The sequence below is a fragment of the Buteo buteo genome, chromosome 12 (genome assembly GCF_964188355.1).
Source record: "Buteo buteo chromosome 12, bButBut1.hap1.1, whole genome shotgun sequence".
Lineage (NCBI taxonomy): Eukaryota > Metazoa > Chordata > Aves > Accipitriformes > Accipitridae > Buteo > Buteo buteo.
In genome coordinates, this window is record NC_134182.1 from 19,386,318 (window position 1) to 19,403,695 (window position 17,378).

Below are 17,378 nucleotides of genomic sequence, written 5' to 3' on the forward strand. Positions count from 1 at the left end.
TTCTAGTAATCCTCAAGACTTTGTTCTGATTTTACAGTCATTTTGTGAGGTTTGATATTAAGAAAGTGACAGCAATTCCTGTTCCATTTTAGACTGGGGAAAGTGCAATTTCATTTGTACATCTAAAAGATTGCTATATGACTCCAATCCAGTTGTACTGAGTTTCCTTTAGAGGCTATTGAGACAAATAGATACTTCCAGGTTGTGAGTCAGGTGCCTACTGCAGAATGTCTGAAGCCAAATCAGCCCCTAGGCTTATGCTAGCACAGCTGTGTAGATCTGGGCTGGGAAGAGGACAAGTCCCAGGCAGATTTAACTATACTAACATTCATCCTAATGTTGATCTAACTATCCCAGAAAACCTGTGCCTTTTTTCTATCATAATAGGCAATTGTGCTGTTACAAAGATATATACACTTTTGCTGGAACACTTTTCCACGTGCTAAAAGTAGTGCACTCTTGGGGTTGGCTTTGAAATAGCAATACAGCTCACTAAAATGCTATTACAAAGCTGTAAGTAGGGGAAACCTTGATTCCTCCAGGCAGTGGCATTTTTGTGTTTGTTTCTCTTTCTACTTCTTTTGCTTTTGTTGCTCCTGTGAAGGAAACTGGACTAATATGGGGAGAAATGGATTAGAAGTATCTGGAGCAAGTAACGTTCTGCTTTTGCCATGCCTGTAGCAATTTGTATTTGCTCTTGATGAACATTTGCATGAGAAGTGTTATGTTTACATGAAATAGAGCTGACATTTTTTCCATTTAAAAATAAAAGTAGGATCATGTTGATATTTTTTCATTAAAAATGCACCAGATATTTATGAAAAATGTAAGAATTTGATAAGCATCTATGACCATTTTCAAACAATTTATGGAGATGCTTATAATTTGTCAGAATTTTAAAATCTTAATAGAAATGTTTACATAAAATAGCACTCACTAGTTTGATCAGCTCTCAGAAAAAAATAATTTCAAACCCACAGCAGAAATATATTTCTAGCAGAAGCTTACTGTACAATACTAGAGAATGTTGAATTATCAGGGAACAAAAATAATACCATAGGATTTATGTACTATAGGAGATGACCAATATATATTGTTTAAAACAAGGATTAATTTTTAACAAATCCACAAGGTGAAATTTGTTCATTAAAAATAAATTTCCAAATACCTGTGAACACTGAATCACAGAAACACAGAATAGGAAAAGACCTCAAGAGATGAAAATGTCCCTCTGCTTTACCTCACATTAAATATATTGTGAATATACCTACTGGGTATTTGTACAACCTATTCTTATAAAGCTCAAGGGAAATATCTCTTGCAGCAATCCCTACAGAGTCTATTCCCGTGCTTCACTCTGGTTTAGATTTTCCTTAATATCTAACTGGAAGAATCAGGGTTTTTTGAACCAAATAAAACTCCTAAAAACTCCTCCTTTGTTTGTTGTTTATCCTTACTGGCTCCAGAGAGCTATTGATTTTTCTTTTTATAGCAGCTAATTGTAAAATGGAAGAATGTTACGATGTCTTCCCTTAGTCTTCTCTTTCTTAGCCTAAACAGTTAGGTTTCCTTTAGCCTTTCCTCGTAGGTTATGTCTGTTCATCTTTGCACCTTTCTGGTTGCCTTTCTCTTTATACCAGTTTCCTTCTATCCTTCTCAAAAAGTGTCTTCCAAAACTGGTGATAGTCATTTGTGCCTTGGTACCAGTATGAGCTGAACTGGAATCGTGATTGTGGTTTCTTCTGCCCAACACTCCTGCATAATATGGTCTCGTATGAGATCCTCCCTTTCTGCAACAGCGTCCTATTAATTTTATCATATGCAGTTTGTGCTGTGCTGCATTCACTAGTTCTCCTCTATGCAGTCAGCTTAGTCACTTGTTCACTTGGTTTATTTTGGGCTTGTGCCTACTGAATTTCATCTTACGGATTTCAGAGTGGATTTCCACTTTTTCAATATATTTTATTTTCAATCCTGTCTTCCAAGGAACTTGCAATCCTGTCCGGCTTGCTTTTTACACTTATTTTTGCAAACATCCTTGTTCTGGACGATTAAAATCATTAATAAAACCAAAGCCAGACCAAATGCCTGTGGTGTAATGCTTAAAAACCCTCTCCAGTTTGACCATGAGTCAACTATTCTAACTGCAGTTTTGCATCCATTTGAGAACACATTTCCCTGGTTTGCTTATGAGGCTGGTTTCTAACATCAAGGAACTATCAGTGGTCTAAGAGTTAGGTCTGATAGGAAGGTCAGGAGCATAGACTCACTTGAGATTTGGTGGCTTCTTTGAACTTTGGAGATTTGCTTTTCTGATACACATGCTTCTATTTAACAGAGCAAGGACATCAGGACTTCCTTGTGTTTTCATAGCAGGTCTGCATATGTTGCTGAAACCAGTGGGTTTTTACCTTGATTAAGTCTGTGTTCAACTTGCCTTTGTGGGTCTGGTTTGGTTTTATCCAATGGATTTTACAATTCCTAGAGAATAATATATTTTCTCCCCCCAAAAAGAAAATCATAAGCAGGTTTATACTTAGTGCAACCCCCCCCCCCCCCAAACCCAAAATTAATTTCAGGAAAAGAACTAGTGAAGATCTATCATAACTTTGAAACATAGTGGATATATTTTTTGCTTACTGTTAGAAAACCTTACACCTATTGTTGCTCCTAGCTGCTTTGACATGAAACAGAAGGGCCCAGCATATGTGATGAGCTTCACTGTATCCTAAATAAAGCTTTCATGTATTGAAAACATGTATTTCTGGTATTATATGAGTCTTCCTTTTGTCTCAGAAAAACAAACTGGCAATTGAAAAGGATAAATTCATCAGCATGGACTTCAAATCACTATTCTCTTCTAATTGTCCTTTTTTAATTTTATTTTTTTTTTTTTTTTGAGGCTGGGCCCTAAAACTGGTTTTATCTAGGGCTGGGACATCTTATGCAGGCAACTTCAGCCCAGCTGTGAGAGAACATTTTGCAATGGATTTGCATAAATAAGCTTGCCTCCAGGCCTACTCTCTTTCTGCACAGTTGGTCTTCCTGCTTCTGTTCATTATCAATGATTTTCAGCAAGTCTTCAATTTTCTGCCAGGCGTGGTCTAAAAGACTTGCAGGATTGAAGGCTTCCTTGAGGACAAATAAGAAACATGAGAAGATGAAAGCATGGTGTGCTGGAGACCTGTGGAAGAACATGCAGAGTCTGAAAGGGGTGATGGAGCAGGATCCCTGCAGAGTGCGGGGAGACAGAGAGCAGGTGAGACCAGCACCTTCTCTTCTGGTGGGACTGTTTAAAAGCACTTCTCCCTTCTGTGCATTTATAGTGATCCATGAGCAATCTGCAAGCGTGGGCACGCCTGTTCTGTACAAAGACAACACCATATAGAAATGTCAGCTCCGACAGAAGTATGAATGTCCGAATGCAATTACAGAGAGTCTGGCTCCAGGGGAGAGCTTGTTGGGTGCTCACTTGAAGAACATAGCCCTACACTGTCTTGAACAGCAAGGGCAAGTTGCCAGAAGGGCCATGTGCCAAAAGACAGTGCTGTAGGAGCCTCTGGGGCAGACCAAGGGAAAAGGTTGAGGAGACAGGGTACAAGGCAGAGACAAGAAAGATGCTTAGAGTGCAGGTGTATACTGCAGATTCATTCTCACCATCCTTTCCTGCATGCTTTTATTAGTTCCTTTAAACTCTACCGAAATTCACCCATATGGGGGACATTCACACCTGTGCACCAATTATGTGTGTTTACTTCTTCATATAGCTGTATTTTAAAAGCATTTGCCCACCCTACTACAAATATAAAAGTCTATTAGCATTGCATTGCATGATGTCTATTACAAATACAACTGTCTATTAGCATCACATTGCATGATGTATATATGTGGATGCATTTATAAAGGTATGCTTGTGTGTATATATCCATAAAGATCTACATGCCTCTCTCTCAACAATGTCATAACCTGCACTGTATCATTATAAAAGATTTTATACTGATTTAGAGGAAAGTTGTCGTGTAAATCTAGGATTTTATTATTCTTCTTCAAAGTAAACGACATGGAATAGAAGATGTTGACATTTCAGAGATACACCTTGAAGTCTGCAGAACTGAAGGAGGTAGGGGAAGAGTTTGTTCTCCCAATTTTTTCCAGGTAAAATAATTACTTTCAAGAGTGAGAAATGTATTACAATTTCCACAATTACTCTCTTATATTGTACGAGGGCAATAAATGACTTTAAGCCCAATATTTGTCTGGTTAAAAGTTACAAGCACTTAATTTTAACAAATAATTTGTCCTTTTTCTAAAGTGGAAATTAAAATCTCCTTAACAACTGCAAGTAATGTTTTAAAACTATTGCCACATAATAAGGTTGTTACCGAAGAGGGAATAAAATACTTACTGGGACAATGCATTTTAAAAATTACTTTAAACAAGTAAAAACAAAGGATCATTTGTTTAAGTGTGACGGGGAAGAAGACAGCTCCAGTTTCACAATGCTTTGGGATGTGATACACTCTTATAGTGAAGCACAGGAAAGAGATTTGCCAGCCTGGTCTGACATGAAGTGATGGCAAAGGACTGGCTGCCTCTGTTCCTGTGATGAGCACTGGATTAGTTGTGCGGGGCTGTATAGCAGCAGGTGGACATCATTGAAAGCAGAAAGAGGGGAAACACCAGTGCTGGTGTTACCCAGCCTCTGTCCTTGTGGCAGTTCCCATGCCCCGCCTTGGAGATACAACAGGACTGTTCTCTGTGCTTTAGCAAGGGGCAAGCGAAGCCCTAACAAAGGCACTGGTGCAACTAAGAGGATTTTTTTTCTGTGAGTACCTTTGTCTGAGGCACACGTATTTGTAACAGAAGCATCTGGGATGAATAGGGCATCTCAGTGTGGCATGAGTGTTTCAGGAACAAATCTTCCCCTCTGGCTGTCCCTCCTTATACAGTTGCTATTTATGCTTTGAAACTCCAAATGCCCTGTGCACAAACACTGCTTTTATGCTAAAATGAATATAAGCATGATTTTGTGCTATCAAGTGTTTGCGGAAACTGCTGGTGCTGCAGATTCTGGTAACTGCAGATTTCTGACGGACTTCCTCCAGGAAGCAGTTTTTACAGAAATATTGGGCTCTCAAGCATAATAGTTACTATTATACTGGTATCCCTGGTCCTCCTCCAAAAAAACCAAGTGTATTCTGGCTATTGTTTCTCTACAAGTCAGGGGCCAACCTTTATCATGAGGAGACTGTGAGTAGTTCATTGTCTGTAGGACAATCAGCTGTTGTCTTTCTGCCCTATTTCTTTAAGCACAGCTTATAGTGACAAGGAGAAGGTCCACTCAACCACTCTGTTTTAAAAGGTGTTACACTCTTCTTAAAACCCTTTCTAAGGTGGCATGTGACAGGAATACACGCATACACACAGACACTCAGCTGCAAGAGTCAGTAGACCGCATATCAAACAAGCCATACTATCCACAGGGTAGAGTAAATGAACATAAATCACATATTAAATAACTACAAGTAGATAGTGTGAACAACATATTTTAAAAAATGAGTCTCTATGAATCAGAAGAGATTTTCATTAAGATTTATTTTACCTCTCTAGTTATGAAATCAACTTACTTGTATTCTCCAGCACAATGGGATGACATTAATTGTGATCCAGTGGTACTGATTAGACCCTAATATATTGGAAAAAATGTGGTTTATGCCACTAAGTAAATCAGAGACTTCTACACCATCTGGAAACTAACACCTGAAACCATCTGAACTGCACTGTTCTCTGTTGCTCGTGGAACTGATTCCTTCTCTCATGGTGGAAATATGAACACTCAATATGCAATGCACATCAAGTAATTTTCCTGTTTAGCTTTTCTAACTGTTGCATCACATTTTTAATATTCCTCTCTTTGTAATTTAGTCTAAATAAAGGCTCTGGTATTAATTTAATTTTTTTGAGAGAAAAATGAACCCTGCAAAAGCAGAGACATGCATTGCCGTTCCACTAATCAATTTTATAACATTTTTTTTTTTTATTGGCCTATCCCAGTGAATGAAATTATCATTTTCAGATGAGAGACATATTAGAGTCTAGACTGTTAAGCCTGCCAAAACTTGTCTCCATGGCAGGACTGAGTGTGATTTTCATACAATCATTCTGCTTCTCAAATTGTACTAGTGACAATGTGGGGTTTTTTCACAAGTATTTTCCTGGGGGTTCCTTATGAATCATGTACACAAGGAAGCTTTTTTTTTTTTTTCTTCCTGCTGTAAGGAAAGGCTGCCTACACTTGGACACAGCTGTGAGAACAGGCATTCACACCATCTGGAGAACAGAAACCTGCCCTTGTGGGGCAGTTCTTCCCAAGGCTCCTGTGATGAGGAGAGCTTGTAGAGGTCTGGGAAAGCAATTAGGGAAAAGGCTAACGTGTGAAATTGCCAGAAAAAGCACAGACATTAATCACTCCTCTAATTCTCATAATGATTCTCAGATGTGGTAACTCAGAAGCATCCCATGATGTTTATGTGAATCCAAGCCATTATAGCTGGTATAGGGCTATATGAATTACTATCAATAATATTTGAGGTTTTGTAAAGTATAATAGCATGCAGTTTGATTACCTGTCTCATATAAATTGATTTTTGTAAAGTTGTTCATGACTGACATGCAGTCTGGGACATGGGGAAATCTGGTCTCAGGTTGTTGTCTACTCCCTTTACAGAGAGATAATGATGAGAAGTTTCTGGTAAGCAGGGTAGAGAAAAACAGCTGAATGACAAGGGAGCTTTACTCCCAATGTCCTTGAAGTGGTAACTGTTCCATTGGATCCATTCAGATCCATTGATGATCAGAGCGCTTTGGTCCTTGAAAAAATGAGTGCAGAGAAAAACAGCATTATGGGAACATAATGAATGAGCTTCACAAACACAGAGGCCCTTCATAAGTGGCAAAGCTTGTCAAAAGTCCCATGTAACTGTGACAGGTATTGCCCAGATGTTATTGAGTTTCAAACAGGAGATGGAGTCATGTTGATAGTATCATGGAGATTTTTTCCAAGCAATTCTTTGCATCCTGTTGTAAATGAGAGTGGATTACCCTTTTCTTTTTCTACATAGCTAAAAGTTTCTGTTCACACTTCTTCAATATCTGAATGCTTCATAACCCTCCATAGTTCTTATCTTCACTGCACCCCAGTTCTAGGACTTGTTAATATCTCCAATACCTACTCTCTAGAAAAGCTTAATTAAAGAAAGACCTGGCAATGTGCTCTAACATCACCCAGCAACTCGCTGACCGAGGCATATTCCTTCCACTGAGTCAGGTGAACAATTCCTTGCGTGTATCTGTCCTTTCCCCACACAACATTTTTTGTCACGGACTGGAGTCAAACAGCTTTTTTTTCTTTCAGCAGTGAAACTTATTTTTGCCTTCTGTGTTTTACCATAGCTGTTGGATAAGGAGAAAAATAAATCCACCTGTCTGAGCTATTCACAAGTTCGTTCTTGCCCCTCTTTAATGTGGGGCATCCATGCTGCCTTATTCTCTGCAGCTGACTGTCCTTCTCTGCTCACCTTATAAAACATAGAAAATCACCTTTCCCCCTACCCCTCCAACTGTCTGGCTGAGGAAATGCTTTAAAGGGCAAAATAGCAGCTCCTTCAAATGCTGATTCACAGAAGAACTTGAGCTTTGATTTATAATTAGAGCTCTGAAAATCTTTCATTACAAAGCTGGGAAGAGCTAGGGAAAATGCCATCCTCACCTGTTTTCTGTCTCACTTCACTATAAACCTGGTTCATGTCTGTCCCCTGGCTCTCTGTTTGCACAGTTTTTGATGGTACTGGTATGAAACAATTTCGAAGGGAAATTTTAAGGTAAAGGGAAATCGGAAACATCTTCTTTCCTCATAATTTCAGGACAGGGATTTTTGCTTCATTTGAAACCAGAGAATGTTCAGAATTTCTGTGTGACTTTAAGAAAGGGCAAAATTTGTTCTCACTTTTGTCTTCTCCCCTTCTTTTCCCGCTCCCCTCCCTCCACAAACAACAAATATTATTTCTCCATTTCACAGCCCTGGTGACTCCGGAAGTTACAATTTCATGTTGACACGGGCTGAACGTCTGTCTGTTCACAAGACAATTGTCTGTACTTTTGCTTATGAGCTGCATTTTGCACAACACAGCTAATGCCACTTCTACCCAGAACAGGAGAGAAGAAACCCCACTGCCATGAAAACACTTGAGTTCCCTCTTGGCTTCACTCCCTTGAAAAACAATCTGTGCAATAGTAAAAACCCACTTGTGAGGATACATCTTTGTTTGAATGAAAAGATGAGCATGAGACTTAAACAACAATATTTCCTCTCCTTATGCATCTTTATAAATCTTCATATTTCTTTTCTGTTTTTCTGCTCATATTCTTTGACATCTTCTTTCCTCTCTTTTTTTTGCTCTCTCCTAGTGGTAGTCCTTTCCCAAAATATGTGTCTTAGGCTCTTCACTATGGCTTTTTTCCTCTGAAACAGAAAAAAATCTCTTCTCAAAACTGTTGTAAAGAATGGTTACAGAAATGTGTAATCTCTCAACATCCAGAGGTAGGAGCTGTGGACAGAAACTTGGATTTGGAAAGAAAAGAATGTATTAATTCTGTGCCAGTTTTAATCAACCATGTTTCCTATGCCTACATACCTATTCCTAGATCAAAAGCTCTAAAGCTTGATTTCAGTCCCTGAACCCCCCGAATTTGTACTTGTACCACACATTCTATCATGTGCTTTGTCAAGCCTCTCTACATAAGAAGTGATTTTCTAGTGCTAGCACTCATCCTGTACTGTGGTGTCAGGTACCATGCTATGTTCAGCTCAGCTAATCCTGGTGAGAAGGAAAGGAAGTCTGCACAGCTGTTATATCCCTATCAACTTTTCTTGCTGCTTCTAGCAATTAGTTCTGAAGTCTTGGAGGCTAATATTTGTGATTAATACATATACATGAAATATATCATTCCTTCTGCTAATTGTTACATGACTTGGATTTCTTTTTTTTTTTTTTCTTTTTAAAAATTTTATCATGTGGCTGGATGCCACTAGTAATACTCAGGTATGATAGGGTATTGCTTCAGTTAGTACTTTGTGAATTGTAGCGTTTGCTACATATGAAGGTGCTGCGACTAGATCACTGGTCGGCCCGGACCAGGGAAAGAGACAGATAACACACACAGTGTGAGTGTCAACTTCTGCTTTTTATTGCGCAGTTAATTCCTTTTATACTAACAAGGGTAGGCGGGATCACAGATACCTCATAGGGACTGCGACTAACCCTCCATCTTTCCATGACATCGCGAGATCTTTTGAACACCATACCCTACATCTCCCCCTCCCTATGACTAGCTAGCTTCTATTGTTACGAACAGTTCTACGCAAAGAAATAACTGTGTAAAGTATTATGAGCATAAGCATATTTCTACAACTAAGTTGAAACACTGTGTCTTAAACACACATAAATGTCCCATTTACCTTGCAGAGCAAGGAGCTCCTTCACAGAGAATTCACACAAGTGGTAAATGGAAAGTTAAGGCTGGGAAAGAATGAAAGTTTATCGTTGGTATGCTGATGTTAAGTCTTACTGTCTGGGGCATCCAGATTCCCGGCTGTGAGCGATTCTGACTCTTCTGTTGACACTTGTTTGTACACAATGTTTTCAGCTCCGTCTCTGACAGCCGGATCCCATAAAGACACGTATTGATGGGCTCTGAGAGGGATGTCATTCGGATACATATCGGGCCCCCCAATTGGTTTTGCATCCACTGCCAGAAATTTGTAGCGGATACCCAAGGTGTCACAAGCCAGGAAAGGATGACAGCAATATGTAAGGAAAAAAACACTCAAACACTATGAGGTTAGGGCAGGACGAACCATATGACTAGGGACCCATTTCAGTAGCCCTTCAGGCATCTGTACACAGGTGTACCCTCGCCCGAGACAACGCAGCTCAAACGGCCCATCCCATTGGCGTGTCTGAGGGTCACGCACGCAGACCAACGGGTAGGGGCCTTTCTCTTCCGTGCTCGTAAAATGTCGTTGCGCCGCCGTCTGCTCCAGGTCCCCTCGAACTGTCTGATTTAATGAAGTTAACACAGTTAACAGAAGACGCTGTGTATGGAGAACAGGTGAGTTATCCCACAACTAGGAGGGGTCCGCCTGCTCCCCCTCCCTAAGCTGATCGAGCAGGGTCTTTAAGGTTCGATGTGCTCGTTCTACAATGGCCTGGCCGGTGCTATTATAAGGGATGCCATTTTTACTTAACAAGCTGAACAAAGTAAAATTATTACAATAGCTAAAATCACAATAACTACAATAATGCCCATAATTCTTTGAGCAAACCTGTTACCCCTAATGACCCGAACCATGAGGACTATGAGGAAGATGAACCATCCATACATTCTTGTGTCATCTTGCTCCACGAACTCAGCCCAGCAATCGGTAGGTGCCAGCTTTCCGTGGGCGTCCCCACAGAGGCAACGATGGCCTCACCGTACACCAGCCTGATGCTCTTTGGAAAATCCCGGTATTTATACATTTGTAGAGGAATGGGTTTTAGCACACGTGGCCAGCGGGTGCCAAAAGTCCACCTCGGTTGCAATCTATGACGCATGCGCTTGCTGGCCAGGCGTGCTGCACGAGTCATAGCCATCTTGTCTATTGGTTCGTGGGCTTTATGATGCGGTTGCGGTGCACAGAGAATCTTGACCTGTTATGTTAGCCAAGGTGACCTATACATTAGTTTTTGAGTGAGGTGGTATTCATATTGCCACTCCATCTACGATGCTCCAGGTGATGATGGTCGAGCAAATTCAACAGGAGTCTGTCGTGGGCCTGTATCTGTGGAAACACAATCAACCTCGTTCCCAGGTTATTAATGGAAATAGACCTTACCCCTAATTTTGGCTTTAACTAACTTTTACGTTTACCCCACACTGTCTTCCTGTAATCACACTATGTTTAATCAAATTACGCTTAACACACTTTTTACCTAAAGCAAGTTCTATATACAATAAGGCACGCTGTTCTAAAAACCTCTCTGAAGGACTCAATGTCCACTAGTCCTCCAAAGTGTGATACTCTATTAGTCAGAATCTGTCGGATCAGTGGCTCCAGCACCCGCCGGTGCCGTGCCAGTTGCCGCTGGGACGATTCCGGGTCCAGCATCAGTGCGAAGCCATGGCTTGACCCACTTAGCCGGGATCCAGCGAAGGCCTCGATCTGTAAGCAGACACATATACCCTCTCCCAGTAAGTTTTACTTCTGCTGGTCCGCACCATTTCCTGGACTCTGGGTCCTTATACATTACCATGATTCCTGTACTTTGTTGCGTCCTTTCCGCCTGTAAAAGAGCAAGACACACTACCATTGGTGGGTCTTTGTGATCACCTGCCAATCTAAGATAATTTAGCACAAATAAGGCTTTGGCCAATCGTTCCTCTGGGAGTAAGCCCTGGGTTCCCCCTTTTGTTTTTGCAGCATGCTCTTTAAGGTTTGGTTGGCCCGTTCAACAATAGCCTGTCCTGTGGGAAGATGTGGAATACCTGTACCATGGTGAATTCCCCACAAATTACAAAATCAAGCAAATCATGTAGAACCGTAGGCTGGGCCATTGTCTGTCTTAATTTCTTTAGGCACACCCAGCACTGCAAAAGAAGAGTGAAGACGTCATTCAATATGTAAGGTCTTTTCTCCAGTTTGTGCTGTGGCCCACATGGCAGCAGGATAGGTATCAATACACACATGCACATAACGCTTCGCACCAAACCACATGACATGGGTGACATCCATTTGCCACAACTGCAATGGCAAAAGACCTTGTGGGTTAACACCACAGCCCAAGCCCAACCCCTCCTTTTGACAATCGGGGCATGCTTTAACGATACCTTGGGCATCAGTGAGTGGTAAGTCAAATTGCTTTGCTAACATCCTAGTGGGTTGGTGCAAGAATGCATGTGATTGCTGTGCTTGTTGAAAACGATTCCCTGGAGGTGGCTCCCATGCCACTGCAACCAATTGGTTAGCTCTGTCATTTCCTGTTTCTCATCTGCACTTGCGGTCCTACCAAAGAGTTCTACCAGAGGGGCCATATCATTAGTGATACTGCAAAGATTCCGCACCCACTGGATATCTCCTACAAGCTTCTGGACATCATGTACCATTGAAATTTCTAATGTTATTTGAACCTTCTGAGGTTTAACATTGCTAGCATCTATGTGCCACCCCAAATACTTCCAAGGTGCTGCCTTTTGCACCTTTTCAGGAGCAATTATTACTCCGCGATGGCTTAAGATGTCCTGCAATTGAGTTAAAATTTCATCCTGTGGCAAGTTCCTTCCCGCTATCAAAATGTCATCCATATAATGATAAATAATTAACTGAGGAAACTGCTTTCTTACAGGCTCTAATGCCCAGGCCACATACACCTGACACATTGTGGGGGAATTGCGCATTCATTGCGGTAACACGACCCAATGGTATCTCTTATAGGGCTCTGCCTTGTTAATCGATGGTACCGAAAAGGCAAACCGTTCAGCGTCACCTGGGTGCAAGGGAATGGTGAAAAAACAATCCTTTAGATCTATAATTAACAAATCCCATTCTTCTGGAAGCATAACTGGAGATGGCAAACCCAGCTGCAGGGCTCCCATACTGTGCATCACTGCATTCACAGCTCTGAGATCATGTAACAGTCTCCATTTCCCAGTTTTCTTGGGAATGGTAAATATTGGTGTATTCCATGGACTAGTGGAAGGAACAACATGTCCTGCTCTCAATTGGTTCTCATCTAAGTCTTGTATTTTTAGCAGCCTTTCAGAATTTAGCGGCTACTGATCAATCCAAACAGGCTCATCTGTTTTCCAGCTAATTTTCAGGATTGGCTGCCCCTCAGTGACTGCTCCTAAAAAGGATGGGTCACTAACATTGCCTTCATTTGGCTCAATAAATCATGGCCTATGAGGCCAAACAATTCAGCTGGGGTAGTCATGATATACAGATGCGCCGTAATGTGTTCACCGTCGGGAAACACAAATGGGTAATGGGTAGCTGACTTATTAGGGTGGCTTGTGTGCCCCCTATCCCTGCAAGGCCAAAATTTGGATTGATCAATGGCCATGATGGAGGCCAAATGCATCGTGAAATAATCGTAACATCAGCTCCTGTATTGATTGTCATCGGTTTCTTGATGATAACTCCGTTAGGCCCTTCCAATTGCACTACCTTTTCTGGTTTACCTCGTTATGTCCATGGCAAAGTATACCTGTGGTTTCCCTGTGGAGCCGAATCCACCATCTCCACGTTGTACTTCACCTGGGTTCGGAACACACGACTTGAATGGAACTAATTGTGCTATTCTGGTACCTTTAGGAATAGAAACAGGAGGGATTAAAACATGAATCATAATTTTCACAGTCCCACAATAATCTGCATGAATAAGCCCTGGGAATACCAGAATTCCTTTTAGAGCTGTTGAAGATCGCCCCATTAAAAATGCACTAAGCCCAAACCCCAATGGTCCCTTTATGTTCAATGTGTACTGTGGTTTCCACGTCCACTCCGGAGCTTCCTGCAGTGGCTGATCTGGTAGTTGCGAGGCTGCCTGAGGGCCGGCAGCCCAAACCCCTTGCATTTGTGTTGTCGCGCAAGGGGCCTTGGCACTCGGTGTAAAGTTTCCCTTCTTCCTGCATTCTTGGTGGTATGGTTATCTTTCTTACAACTGTTGCACTGTCTTTTTGTTAGCAGAAACTCTACATTGGCTCTTGATGAGTCCAAGTTTACCACAATTAAAACACCTGACCGAGGGTTTCTTACTGGCTTTATCAATAAGCGGATTCCGTATTGACTCACAGCAGTCTTTAATTTCTCAAGCACTTTCCAGTGAAACGCCTCCCATCTTTTTTGTCCATTATTTTGTACAACAACTGGGAATGCTTGGAGCATAGTCCCGTCCACAAGGGCATTTTTTATTACTACCCTCCAATGCCTCTCCCTCTCGTCCGCAGCGGCTACTGCAGGCGGCTCCGCGTCTATCGCGGGCGAAGTTGGTTTCACCGTCTCTTGTTCCGAGAGGCGGGATGGATGAAACGACGGTGGCGGGGGCGCGGATGATTCTTCCCGGGGGCCGGCCGCGGCCGCGGCTGGCAGCTACCATTCCATGGCCGGCTGACACGCGCCGCTGCAAGTGGGCGGGGGGGGGGCGGAAAGGGAGGGGCCGAGGGAGTGGCCGGAGGAAGCGCCGGAGGGGGTGCGGATGACGGCTCGGCAGGCGTAGGCTCAGGCAAAGGCTCAGGAGGCTCAGTCCGCTCTCTCGGCAAGGGCTCCTGATTTCCCCCGCGGTGGGGGGTGTTTCCTGCTCTGCCACAGTCTCCAACCCCCGCTGCCTCCCAGTTATCACCTCCGCGGGTGGCCATTCCTCCCACTCTCTCAACTGACGGTATAAATCTCCCTTGACATCCTTGCCTGGAACCCAGTCCAAGAGGCATTCCTCTAAGTCCTTCCGAACCACCCACTGCAACTCCTCCCATGGATACTTCGGAGGGGGCACATCCGTCCCCGCTGGTGCCATCCCTACAGGAAAAACCTCCGTCTCTGCCGTACCCTCCGTGTCCATGCCCTCAATCAGAGACGGACCGCTCTGTGAACCCCGCTCCACGGCCGCCCACTCTGTCTGAGTCTGACTTACTGTCCCCGAGGGCACTGTCTCCCGCTGTTTCTAAGGCAGCGCTTCATCCGCAAACAAAGCAGCTCGCACCGCCAACAAGCATGCCCCAGCCTTCCGTCCTGCTGTGACCACCTTCTCCACCTTTCCCCAACTTTGCCATCGTTCAGCAGCTCCACACTCGCCTGTGAGCGCAGATTGGAGCAAAGACTCCCGAATCTCTCCCCATTTGGGAGGGCTCAAAACTTCTCTAGGAGACCCAATGTCTCCCCGGCGCAGCATCCATAGGATGCATTTGCCCGTGGGGCCCTTCCTAATCGAACCGTGGGCACCCACCTCATCAGCCAATACCTTTAATACCTTAATCACTTGCGCAAGTTCCATCGTCGCCTGTGCGACCGGTCATGTCAGGGTCACCACTATGTAGCGTTTGCTACATATCAAGGTGCCACGATTAGATCACTGGTCGGCCTGGACCAGGGAAAGAGACAGATAACACACACAGTGTGAGCATCAACTTCCACTTTTTATTGTGCAGTTAATTCCTTTTATACTAACAAGGGTAGGCGGGATTACAGATACGTCATAGGGACTGCGACTAACCCTTCCATCTTTCCGTGACATCGCGAGATCTTCCGAACGCCATACCCTCCAGTGAATCTTCAGAGGGCAGCAGTTTCTCATTTTCTTAGTTATGTTCCACAGATAGCTATATGGGAATAATTAGAATGAATGACGGGTTTTTTGATCATTTATTCAAGACCTCATGGTGCATGGAAAAAAAATTTTGCAAGTAGATAGTGTATTTTGAGTCAGTTTTGAATATGCAGGTGACAAGAAAATCTTTGTCAATAGAGTTAGAGACAGGATAAAAATTAACCAGAAGACTTTAGGTGCATATAAAACTGGACAACAAAAACAAGGAAAGAGATGAGGAGGAAGATGCATGCTTCTCTGTGAAGTCATCAAGCATAGGTGACACATACCTATGCTCTACAGCTATGACCTGCAGCTGAGTCATCATTACAGCTGTGTAATTTGTAATGTTGAGGCTCTGGACATCAGTGGTCAAATATTCCAAGACCCGAAACTCAGATTTTAAGGGAAACATTATTTTTGCCTGCAGATACCAGGATTAATCGTTTTAGGAACTGGAAAGTGGATTAAGCTGGCAGTAGAGCCAACCTGTCTTGACTTCTAGGGGGAAGTACCGAGGACAGAAGGATCCATTAATTTTCAGAGTACGGTACATGGCATATTGCAAGGTACGAGAATTGTGATGGATCTGGTAGGCTGGGAGGAGGAGAACTTCTCTGTGTAGCTACCACCATACAGAGAGAGGCACTGGGTATAGAAATGTTTATTAGACATCTGTTGAAATAATGTTTTGACTGAGTAAGTTAGGCAATCACATTGTTGCTCTGTGGCTGGGAATGCTCAATGTGGCTTTATCAATCACGACAGGCATATCAGGTTTATTATCTTGTTTCCAAATATGATCACTAATGGACATACCAGAGCAAAGTGATAAAATGGACTTGGTTGGCTGGGCATAAAGAGCATGTGAATGGACCACTAAAATATTCTTCTCTGGCTAAATGTGTGTGACATTTTGTAACAGATACCAAACTACGTACTATGCAAATCTTAACTTCCATGACCTACAAAAGTCAAAATACATTCAATTCACTGTTTGGCACATGGGACATTTCATAAATGTCCATATGGATTTTGATTTGTGGTTTGTCCTCCCAGAAGCTGGAAAATGAAGGCACAGTCCAGTAGCTGGAATAAAAAAAGGTGTTTTCTATGAAACCGTCTGACTCTCCTGTAGTTCTCTTAAAGTCTTAGGAATAGATCTTGAAGTTTGAAGTCTGACTACCTTATTCTTAAAGAAAGATCTGAATGGGAATGTGTTTTTGATAGTTTAGAAGGAAAGAGAAAAGAGATGGGACTGAACTGGAAGGCTAGAGCAGATTATTAGCAGCATAATGGCATCATCATCACAAAAAAACCTTTATCACACCTTCACTCTCCCTTTCCACTGAATTACCAAAACAGCTCACTAGATATTGACTACTATTTCTACAATTTTCTGATTTGACTGTCCTCATAATCTGCTGTAACCCAAATATTCTGAATACTGATATACCACATCTTTTAGAATATGTAACCCTTTGGCATCCAGAAGTAAACACTAAACTCCTTGTATGCTGTTTACCCTGAAAACATCAGAAGATGGATGTAGAGTTTGCTTTCACAAAAGCTTCAAACTGAATAGTGAGTACATTAAAATACATAAAACCCCCTGCAGTGAAACTGAACCAGTAAAAAGTTAATTTTAAACTTTCAAATAAATCTGGGCAGTAGGTATGCTTAGGGGAAAATAGTGAATAAGCACAGACTTTAATGAAGACAAAAATCAATTTCAGATAACACTGTTCCCCTTCCCCTCTTTGGAACAGACTGCATTGCCATCACTGTCAACTCTGTCACCGCAAAGACTAGCTTACGAGCTGTAACATCTCCCATGTGCATATTACTAATTAGCTGCAGCGGGGAAGCATGTTCGGATTTTTGCTACACAAAATAACAACCCAAGCATAAGGATTATGACAACAGACAAATATTAATGTCTTAGAATCATAAAAGTGTTGGTAGCTGTGGCATTCCCCA